An 11,961-nucleotide genomic window follows, 5' to 3' on the forward strand; every position below is an offset into this window, starting at 1 on the left:
ATGATTGAGAATTAGTAGCAGTCACCACCGGCCATGTGCACTGGCTCAAACTTCTGCATGTCCACAACCCATGTAGTCGATGATTGAGAATTAGTAGCAGTCACCACCGGATTCACTGTCAGGATGATCCATCCTCTCTCCTTCATCAGCTTCAGATCCCACTGTTTCCCTGAGCAGGAAGGTCTGGAATTGAAAATACAGAGGACATTAAACAACATTCACTCTGTACATGGCACTCATTTTGGTTTATACGCTCAAAATTGAGCCATGAGCAAGGTGTGCAGAGTGTCAGGATGGCCGAGTGGTCTAAGGCACTGCGTTTAGATCGCAGTCTCCCTTGGAGGCGTGAGTTCAAACCCCACTTCTGGCAAGTGTATTTTGCGAGGTGGATACATTTTTGGACTTTTTTTTCCCAAGCACCGTATCAAAAACAATGTCAACAATTTCTGTAAATTATCGATAAGATCTATTGTCCGTTGCTTGCACTAATTGCCTGAAGTTGGCTAAATCGCAGTAAATCGGTAAAGCAGGAAATCACAGCATCTTCAACAAATCGTGATAGAGGGGCCGAGATAAAGGTTTCGACCCTACATATCAAAAGCACAGCTGTCAATAGTTCAGCAGGTTCACAGTGCAGAAGGTTCAGTGGCACCAGGGTCCCCTGCGTCCCAATCACAGCTGGTTTTTAACTTCTGTATTCAGGGCATGGGAGGGTTGTGTTGCATCGTGCACACACAGTGCCTGTTTCGCAGATAAGTTTTAATAAATACACAGAGAATAATATAGAGTCATTGGCCACGAGGAACACCTTCCCTGACCTTTTATTCTCTCCGGTTCCACGTCACCGCGCCTACCATCCAACTCCAAAACTCGGGGGAGGCTAACACTCCCTACCTCCCTTAGTGTGCATCATAGGTGTGCCCATGACGAACACAACATTTCTCCTTAACCAATACAAAACAAACATAGCTGCTCAAAAAAAAGATACTATACTAATCCAGTATACAAGAATAGTACACAACAAGAAATGCCACATTCAGTCAATCCACCCCAAATCCTTGCAGCCGAGTTTTGCATGGCGGTCGAGGACTCAAACTGTACCGCTCAAGTCCTTGTCTCAGAGGCACTGAGTTGATTGTTATGGAGCCAGGCACCTCCTGATCTGAATCTTGAACTGGCTCCAAATTCTGCATGTCCACACCCCCTGTAGTAGATGATTGAGAATAGGTAGCAGTCACCACCGGCCATGTGCACTGGCTCAAAATTCAGCATGTCCACACCCCTATGTAGTAGATGATTGAGAATTAGTAGCAGTCACCACCGGATCCACTGTCAGGATGATCCATCCTCTCTCCTTCATCAGCTTCAGATCCCACTGTTTCCCTGAGCAGGAAGGTCTAGAATTGAAAATACAGAGGACATTAAACAACATTCACTCAGTACATGGCACTCGTTTTGGTTTATAAGCTGGAAATTGAGCCATCAGTGTGGTATCAAGAGTGTCAGGATGGCTGAGTGGTCTAAGGTGCTGCGTTCAGGTTGCAGTCTCTCTTGGAGACGTGGGTTCGAATCCCACTTCTGACAAGTGTCTTTTGCGAGGTGGATACATTTTTGGACTTTTTTTTTACAAGCACCCGTATCAAAAACAATGTCAACAGTTTCTGTAAATTATCGATAAGATCTATTGTCCGTTGCTTGCACTAATTGCCGGAAGTTGGCTAAATCGCAGTAAATCGGTAAAGCAGTAAATCACAGCATCTTCAACAAATCGTGATAGAGGGGCCGAGATAAAGGTTTCGACCCTACATATCAAGAGCGCAGCTGTCAATAGTTCAGCAGGTTCACAGTGCAGAAGGTTCAGTGGCACCAGGGTCCCCTGCGTCCCAATGACAGCTGGTTTTTAACTTCTGTATTCAGGGCATGGGAGGGGTGTGTTGCATCGTGCACACACGGTGCCTGTTTCGCAGATAAGTTTTAATAAATACACAGAGAATAATATAGAGTCAATGGCCACGAGGAACACCTTCCCTGACCTTTTATTCTCTCCGGTTCCACGTCACCGCGCCTACCATCCAACTCCATAACTCGGGGGAGACTAACACTCTCTACCTCCCTTGGTGTGCATCATGGGCGTGCCCATGACGAACACAACATTTCTCCTTAACCAATACAAAACAAATATAGCTGCTCAAAAAAAAGATACTATACTAATCCAGTATACAAAATAGTACACAACAAGAAATACCACATTCAGTCAATCCACCCCGAATCCTTGCACCCGCATTGAGCATGGCGGTCGAGGACTCAAACTGTACCGTTCAAGTCCTTGTCTCAGAGGCACTGAGTTGATTGATATGGAGCCAGGCACCTCCTGATCTGAATCTTGAACAAGCTCCAAATTCTGCATGTCCACACCCCCTGTAGTAGATGATTGAGAATTAGTAGCAGTCAGCACCGGCCATATGCACTGGCTCAAACTTCTGCATGTCCACACCCCATGTAGTAGATGATTGAGAATTAGTAGCAGTCACCACCGGATCCGCTGTCAGGATTATCCATCCTCTCTCCTTCATCAGCTTCAGATCCCAGTGTTACCCTGAGCAGGAAGGTCTAGAATTGAAAATTCAGAGGACATTAAACAACATTCACTCAGTACATGGCACTCATTTTGGTTGATAAGCTGGAAATTGAGCCTTCAGTGCAATGTCAAGAGTGTCAGGATGGGTGAGTGGGCTAAGGCGCTGCGTTCAGATTGCAGTCTCTCTTGGAGGCGTGGGTTCAAATCCCTCTTCTGACAAGTGTATTTTGCGAGGTGGATATTGTGAGAAAACAGGGCTGATTGCAGAGGCCCCCTAACTTTTTGCCCCCATTTTCCCCTTCTTGCTGGTGTTTTCCTGACTCTGATGGTGCCCTGGGTACTGCTAACCAGTCCCAGGGCCTGTGCTCTGTGTAAAATGGATATGCAAATTAGGCTAATTATAATTGGCTAAGTTAACCTACCTATAAGACCCAAGTATATGGTAGGGCATGTAGGTTTAGGGACCACAGCATAGGTGGTGCACACCTAGGTGCACTGCTGAGGTGCCCAGTGTCATTTTAAAAGCAAGCCTGCCTTGCTGGCTGCTTTTAAATTAAAGTTATATGCAAATTCGACTTTGGAATTAAAGGTACTTCCAAAGTCTTAAACTACCTTATTTTTACATATAAGTCACCCCTAAGGTGTGCCCTATGTGCCCCTAGGGCTGGGTGCCATGTAACTATAAGCAGGGACTTTACAAAAATAGATTTATAAGCCCTGGTGAGGTAAAAACAGCCAAATTTGTTTTTCCCTCATTGAAGTAAATGGCCTTCATAGGCTAGAATGGGCAGACTTTATTTTAAATTTTAAAGTCTCCTTAAATGTTACATACCAAGAATTTGGTATCAAATTAATTGTTGTAATAAATCCCACAACTTCCAGTTGTTGGATTTAATATAACTTGTTCAGGTAAAAAGTTTAGACTTTACCTAAAAAGTTGCCAATTTCAGCTCTGCAATGTTTTTGCTGCTGTGCTCTGATTGGCCAGCCTGCAGCAGCTTCTGCCAGGCTGCCTTGATGAGGTGTGAAGTGGCCTGGCTTCACATAAAGGAATGTGCTTGGGGGAGAGAATCTCCCATCAGCAGATGGTGAGGCAGGAAGGGGGAGGGCGGCCAAACTGGTCTTCAAAGGCAGAGAAGGACATTTGGAGCACCCAGCAACACCCCCACATCCTGCAACCCCAGACAATTAGGTGCCCCCTTGATTAGATTAGGAGAGGGCAGGAGAGGGGTGTGTTTATGATTTTTAGCCACACCAGTGGGTGGGCTCAGCCAGATGTAACCTCCAAAAATCAGATTCATCCATGTTGGATTTTTAGAGACTGTTGCCTTCTGGGATGGATTTTTGCCACACTTCCCAGGAAGTGGTCATCACAGGGGGACGACCCTGTCCCTGATTGGAGAACCAGGACCCCCCTGCTTTTCACCCAGGAGCAAGGATAAAACTGGCAGACCTGCACCCACACCTCAGATCCCCACCAAATTTCAAGAAGAAGGAACTCAAGGAGAAGAAGGACTGCCCTACTGGACCCCTGGCCTGCACCTGGAACCTGCACTCAGAAGGACTGCACCAGCTGCACACTTGGGCTTCACCACAAGAAGGACTTTGCCTGGCTTCAACTGGTTCAAGGAGGGACTCCCTGTTTGCTACAGGTGAAAAATTGCTATCCAGAGTCCCCTGCACCAACTCCTGAAAAAAGAGACCAGTGACCACTGCCCAGTGGCCAAAAAGTAGTTTGCGCCAGGTGCATTCTGGGAGTTGAAGTCCCCACCCTCCAAGGACCATCACAGAACTTCTGGACCCTTGGGGTGAGCTGTGGACCCCAAATGAACCTTAAAAGAACATCTGCGTGAATCCCCAGAAGTTTGGAAAAGATTTGAGAATTTTTGAAAAAAAGCTCCAGAGAGGGACCGACCCGCCGCGAAAATTCTAGCCGGCTTGCCTCAACTGCGACCCGGCCTGACTTCGTGGTTCGTCCCGGTAAAGAAAAACATCCAAAAAAGAGACTAAGTCCGAAGGTAAAAAGTTGACCGGGACCTCCCAGCCATCGTATCCGAGAAGGGCTCCACGGACGTCGGATCAAGATCCAGGTTTACCCCTGTCGAAGGATTTTCATCTCGAAAAAAGGACTAAGTCCGAAGGTAAAAATCTCCACCGAGGAAACCCACATCGCGTATCCGGACAAGGGCTCCAGGAGGTCGGATTCAACTGGCAGGTTCGTCCCGGTGAAGAAAAACTTCAAAAAAGAGACTAAGTCAGAAGGTAACTTTTTAACCGAGGCCTCCCGCGACTTGTAGCCGAGCAGGGCTCCATCGCGGTCGGCCTGAAACTTTGACTTTGCCCCGGTCCTGGTGCAACCAGATGACCCGATTGGCGCTTTTTGTTTCTAAGCGCTAGAAAAATAATAATACTTTAAAAATTCATATCTCCGGTTCCACTGAACCAATTTTATTCGTTTTTGTGTCATTTTAAAGATAAGAATATAAACTATTTTTATAAATTGGTTTTGGATTTTTAAACTGTTTCCTGTGTTTTATTTGATTATTGTTTTGTGATATTTGAATGCTTTACACACTGTCTCCTAAGTTAAGCCTTGACGCTCGTTGCCAAGCTACCAAGGGTTGAGCTGGGATTCATTTACTGAGACCTAACTGTACCTAGGTGGAGGTTAGTGGCTTGTTGCTAGGTGTAGGTACCTACCTGCCCTTACCAATAACCCATTTTCCAACATTTTTGGTGGCAGCGGTGGGATCCTGTACTTGTGTTCAGTATCACGTTACAGTTTTGAGTAAAACAAATTAAAAATCCTTTAAATTGTCTTAGTGCAAAAAAAAGTTTTTTTTTAATTTTTAATTCTTAATTTTAATTTTTTTAATTTGGATTAATTTCAATTATTGAATTTTTGTAATTTTTCTAAATTATTGTTTCCAATTTTTGCAAAAAGTTTTTGTTGACACAAAACTAGGGAACCATGGAGCTTGATCTGGCTAGCCTACCCACACTGACAGTAGCCCAGCTTAGCGGGTTGTGTATTGAAAGAGGGTTGCCTGCAACCACTGATCTCAGGAAGCAAATCCTGATTAAATCCCTGACAGCATGGGCTGAGGCCCAAGAGCTAGGCACAGAGGAAGCTCCAGAGGAGGAAGAAAAAGGGGACGATGCTAACTCTAACCTCTCAGGGGAGGGAAGGCATCTGAGCCCAAGTGAGGATGAGGAAGAACGGTCCTCAGTAAATACAGTCACTAGGGGCAGATCCAAAGCTAGTGGTGGGAAGGGGGTCCTTTCAGGAGGAGAGAACCCATCCATCAGAGAAAGAGAGCTGGAGGCCCAGCTAGCATACATAGCTTTGGAAGCAGAGAAGCTGGCCCTAGAAAAGAAAAAGTGGGCAAACAAAGAGAAAAGAGATGGTGGCAGCGACAGAGAAGTTGAGGTGTCCATGGGTGGGGGAGTTTTCCCCAGATTACCCAAGGGGGTGGTTCCTGCTTATGTAGAGGGGGATGACATAGATAAGTGGCTGGGGGCCTTTGAGAGGGCACTCCAGATGAGAAGGGTTAGGCCTCAATACTGGGGTTCCCTTTTGTGGGAGTTGGTCCCCAACTCAGGGAGGGATAGGCTTCTGACCTTAAGGGGGGAGGAGGCAGATTCATACCCTAGTATGAAGAGGTGCTTAACCAAGAAGTTTGGTCTGACCCCAGAGCAATATAGAATGAAGTTCAGGCACACCCAGAAGGTCAGTACCCAGTCATGGGTTGACTTTGTAGACACCTCACTAAAGGCACTGGAGGGCTGGATTATTGGTAACAAAGTAAATACTTATGAGGGGTTATACAATCTGATCATGAGAGAGCCCATCTTGACCAATTGTACCCAAGAAAGGTTACGCCAGCATCTAGTGGACTCTAAGCAGACCAACCCTAGAGAGCTAGGGGAGGCAGCTGATGAGTGGTTGAGAACCAGGGTGGTTGTCAAGTCCCAGGGGGGAGACTCCAAGAAGGGGGGGTCAGGTCCCCAAAAACCTAAGGAGGGAGGTGGTAAGCCCACCACAGAGACTCCCTCTGTACCCCAGAACCCTAAAAAGGAGTAGAGTAAATCCCACTCCCACTCTGACAAGAAGAGACAGGGAGACCCAGGGTTAAAAAAGCTCTTGGACAGTAGGGCTTGCTTTGACTGTCAGCAGACAGGTCACTTCAGAGGAGATGCAGCCTGTCCAAAGAAGGTGGTTAGCATTGGGCTATCCAGTGTAGCCATGGAGGAGGACTCCTCAGATGATGAAGTCCTCCTAGCATTGAGCTGGAAGACACGACCAGCTGGTAAGCTGGTGATCCCTGAGGGTGGAAGTAGGCACTTCCACCCCATTCAGGTGAATGGGATCCCTACCACTGGCCTGAGAGACACCTGTGCCAGTCACACTATAGTGAGTGACCGGTTAGTGACACCAGACATGTATGTCCCAGGAGAGACAAAGAAAGTCAGGATAGCCACAGGGGAGGTCACCTCCAAACCTGTAGCCATAGTGTCCCTAGAGAGGGAGGGTATCCTTGACTGGATTAGGGTGGTAGTCAGTGCTGACCTCCCTCTAGATTGTATCCTGGGCAATGACCTCCCAGAGGTGAGTCTGGTCCCAGATGGGGCGGTCGCACAGGGCGCCCCCCCAAACCAAAGTCCTGGGGAGTCAGTCCCTACAGTTAGGAGACAGGGGTCCCAAGAAAAGGAAAGAAGAAAAGGAAGGGTAGGCCACTCTTAAAGAGAGTTCCAGGGAGCCAAAGGCCTTCTGCCCCAGTAGGGGGGGAGCCCAGAGTTGGCACTGGTGAGGCCTCCCCTGACCCCAAGGAAGTCCTGAGTAGTCAGGTAGCTGTCCAAGTGCAGGGTGTTGCCCCTGCATTGACAGAAGGGAGAGTGGAAGGAGGGTGTCTGCCACAAGAGGTGGTAGCCCCCCACTCTAGACAGCAAGAGGGGTGCCAGGACCCCAAAATTGCCCCTAAAGCAGCTCAGCCACCTGTCAGTGGAGAGCTTAGGGTGTGGTTCTGGGTACTGACAGCTGTCAGTAGCCTCTGCTGGGTGCTAGCCTTCCTGGCAGCACTGTACTTGGCCTGGGAGGCAGACCCCAGGGCCAATAGCAAAGTAGGCCCCCTGACCCTATTGGTCATGGTGGGGTTGCTCAAGTGTTGGGTGACCTCTTTGGGTAAGCTAGGTGTTGTCCTAGCAAAGTTAGGAGTAGGGGAGGTGGGCACCTCACTACCCAAGTTGGCAGAGAGAGAGGAGGAAGACCCCCCTAGAGGGAAGTTTCAGTTAGAGATGGGTCCTTTCATTGTTGGGGTGGGTTCACTACCCAGAGGGAGTGACCCTGACAGGAGGATGTAAGGCAGAGTAGGCCCTGCAAAGGGACAGCTAGTTTTCTTCACTGTCTTCCTCGCCTAACAAGCCAGGAAGACTCTCCCAGGGTTGGGCTGAGTCTCCTGGGCGTGTGGGCTGGGGGGGGCGGTTGTGTGAGAAAACAGGGCTGATTGCAGAGGCCCCCTAACTTTTTGCCCCCATTTTCCCCTTCTTGCTGGTGTTTTCCTGACTCTGATGGTGCCCTGGGTACTGCTAACCAGTCCCAGGGCCTGTGCTCTGTGTAAAATGGATATGCAAATTAGGCTAATTATAATTGGCTAAGTTAACCTACCTATAAGACCCTAGTATATGGTAGGGCATGTAGGTTTAGGGACCACAGCATAGGTGGTGCACACCTAGGTGCACTGCTGAGGTGCCCAGTGTCATTTTAAAAGCAAGCCTGCCTTGCTGGCTGCTTTTAAATTAAAGTTATATGCAAATTCGACTTTGGAATTAAAGGTACTTCCAAAGTCTTAAACTACCTTATTTTTACATATAAGTCACCCCTAAGGTGTGCCCTATGTGCCCCTAGGGCTGGGTGCCATGTAACTATAAGCAGGGACTTTATAAAAATAGATTTATAAGCCCTGGTGAGGTAAAAACAGCCAAATTCGTTTTTCCCTCATTGAAGTAAATGGCCTTCATAGGCTAGAATGGGCAGACTTTATTTTAAATTTTAAAGTCTCCTTAAATGTTACATACCAAGAATTTGGTATCAAATTAATTGTTGTAATAAATCCCACAACTTCCAGTTGTGGGATTTAATATAACTTGTTCAGGTAAAAAGTTTAGACTTTACCTAAAAAGTTGCCAATTTCAGCTCTGCAGTGTTTTTGCTGCTGTGCTCTGATTGGCCAGCCTGCAGCAGCTTCTGCCAGGCTGCCTTGATGAGGTGTGAAGTGGCCTGGCTTCACACAAAGGAATGTGCTTGGGGGAGATAATCTCCCCTCAGCAGATGGTGAGGCAGGAAGGGGGAGGGCGGCCAAACTGGTCTTCAAAGGCAGAGAAGGACATTTGGAGCACCCAGCAACACCCCCACATCCTGCAACCCCAGACAATTAGGTGCCCCCTTGATTAGATTAGGAGAGGGCAGGAGAGGGGTGTGTTTATGATTTTTAGCCACACCAGTGGGTGGGCTCAGCCAGATGTAATCTCCAAAAATCAGATTCATCCATGTTGGATTTTTAGAGACTGTTGCCTTCTGGGTTGGATTTTTGCCACACTTCCCAGGAAGTGGTCATCACAGGGGGACGACCCTGTCCCTGATTGGAGAACCAGGACCCCCCTGCTTTTCACCCAGGAGCAAGGATAAAACTGGCAGACCTGCACCCACACCTCAGATCCCCACCAAATTTCAAGAAGAAGGAACTCAAGGAGAAGAAGGACTGCCCTGCTGGACCCCTGGCCTGCACCTGGAACCTGCACTCAGAAGGACTGCACCAGCTGCACACTTGGGCTTCACCACAAGAAGGACTTTGCCTGGCTTCAACTGGTTCAAGGAGGGACTCCCTGTTTGCTACAGGTGAAAAATTGCTATCCAGAGTCCCCTCCACCAACTCCTGAAAAAAGAGACCAGTGACCACTGCCTAGTGGCCAAAAAGGAGTTTGCGCCAGGTGCATTCTGGGAGTTGAAGTCCGCACCCCCCAAGGACCATCACAGAACTTCTGGACCCTTGGGGTGAGCTGTGGACCCCAAAATAACCTTAAAAGAACATCTGGGTGAAGCCCTAGAAGTTTGGAAAAGATTTGAGAATTTTTGAAAAAAAGCTCCAGAGAGGGACCGACCCGCCGCGGAAATTCTAGCCGGCTTGCCTCAACCGCGACCCGGCCTGACTTCGTGGTTCGTCCCGGTAAAGAAAAACCTCCAAACAAGAGACTAAGTCCGAAGGTAAAAAGTTGACCGGGACCTCCCAGCCATCGTATCCGAGAAGGGCTCCACGGACGTCGGATCAAGATCCAGGTTTACCCCGGTCGAAGGATTTTCATCTCGAAAAAACGACTAAGTCCGAAGGTAAAAATCTCCACCGAGGAAACCCACATCGCGTATCCGGACAAGGGCTCCAGGAGGTCGGATTCAACTGGCAGGTTCGTCCCGGTGAAGAAAAACTTCAAAAAAGAGACTAAGTCAGAAGGTAACTTTTTAACCGAGGCCTCCCGCGACTTGTAGCCGAGCAGGGCTCCATCGCGGTCGGCCTGAAACTTTGACTTTGCCCCGGTCCTGGTGCAACCAGATGACCCGATTGGCGCTTTTTGTTTCTAAGTGCTAGAAAAATAATAATACTTTAAAAATTCATATCTCCGGTTCCCCCGAACCAATTTTATTCGTTTTTGTGTCATTTTAAAGATAAAAATATAAACTATTTTTATCAATTGGTTTTGGATTTTTAAACTGTTTCCAGTGTTTTATTTAATTACTGTTTTGTGATATTTGAATGCTTTACACTTTGTCTCCTAAGTTAAGCCTTGACCCTCGTTGCCAAGCTACCAAGGGTTGAGCTGGGATTAATTTACTGAGACCTAACTGTACCTAATTGGAGGTTAGTGGCTTGTTGCTAGGTGTAGGTACCTACCTGCCCTTACCAATAACCCATTTTCCAACACTAATCCAGTATACAAGAATAGTACACAACAAGAAATGCCACATTCAGTCAATCCACCCCGAATCCTTGCAGCCGCGTTGAGCATGGCGGTTTAGGACTAAAACTGTACCGTTCAAGTCCTTGTCTCAGAGGCACTGAGTTGATTGGTATGGAGCCAGGCACCTACTGATCTGAATCTTGAACTGGCTCCAAATTCTGCATGTCCACACCCCCTGTAGTAGATGATTGAGAATTAGTAGCAGTCACCACTGGCCTTGTGCACTGGCTCAAAATTCTGCATGTCCACACCCCATGTAGTAGATGATTGCGAATTAGTAGCAGTCACCACCGGATCCACTGTCAGGATGATCCATCCTCTCTCCTTCATCAGCTTCAGATCCCACTGTTTCCCTGAGCAGGATGGTCTGGAATTGAAAATACAGAGGACATTAAACAACATTCACTCAGTACATGGCACTCATTTTGGTTTATAAGCTGGAAATTGAGCCATCAGTGTGGTGTCACAAGTGTCAGGATGGCCAAGTGGTCTAAGGCGCTGCGTTCAGATCGCAGTCTCCCTTGGAGGCGTGGGTTCAAATCCCAGTTCTGACAAGTGTCTTTTGCGAGGTGGATACATTTGTGGACTTTTTTTTTCCAAGCACCCTGTAGGAAGTTGGCTCTGTATGTGCTATTTCAAAGTAAGGAATAGCATGCACAGAGTCCAAGGGTTCCCCTTAGAGGTAAAATAGTGGTAAAAATAGATAATACTAATGCTCTATTTTGTGGTAGTGTGGTCGAGCAGTAGGCTTATCCAAGGAGTAGTGTTAAGCATTTGTTGTACATACACATAGACAATAAATGAGGTACACACACTCAGAGACAAATCCAGCCAATATGTTTTTGTATAGAAAAATATCTTTTCTTAGTTTATTTTAAGAACCACAGGTTTAAATTCTACATGTAATATCTCATTCGAAAGGTATTGCAGGTAAGTACTTTAGGAACTTCAAATCATCAAAATTGCATGTATACTTTTCAAGTTATTCACAAATAGCTGTTTTAAAAGTGGACACAGTGCAATTTTCACAGTTCCTAGGGGAGGTAAGTATTTGTTAGGTTAACCAGGTAAGTAAGACACTTACAGGGCTCAGTTCTTGGTCCAAGGTAGCCCACCGTTGGGGGTTCAGGGCAACCCCAAAGTCACCACACCAGCAGCTCAGGGCCGGTCAGGTGCAGAGTTCAAAGTGGTGCCCAAAACACATAGGCTAGAATGGAGAGAAGGGGGTGCCCCGGTTCCGGTCTGCTTGCAGGTAAGTACCCGCGTCTTCGGAGGGCAGACCAGGGGGGTTTTGTAGGGCACCGGGGGGGACACAAGTCCACACAGAAATTTCACCCTCAGCAGCGCGGGGGCGGCCGGGTGCAGTGTAGGAA

The 11,961-nt window shown here is 47.4% G+C and overlaps 1 non-coding gene across 1 annotated transcript; it reads left to right on the forward strand.

The window, feature by feature from the left end:
* The first annotated feature begins 287 nt into the window (after window positions 1-287).
* TRNAL-UAG (transfer RNA leucine (anticodon UAG)) lies at window positions 288-370 on the forward strand. The gene has a single exon. It is a non-coding gene; the product is annotated as a tRNA-Leu (tRNA).
* The last annotated feature ends 11,591 nt before the right edge of the window (window positions 371-11,961 follow it).

This window comes from Pleurodeles waltl, unplaced genomic scaffold (assembly GCF_031143425.1).
Source record: "Pleurodeles waltl isolate 20211129_DDA unplaced genomic scaffold, aPleWal1.hap1.20221129 scaffold_39, whole genome shotgun sequence".
In the NCBI taxonomy this organism is placed as follows: Eukaryota; Metazoa; Chordata; class Amphibia; order Caudata; family Salamandridae; genus Pleurodeles; species Pleurodeles waltl.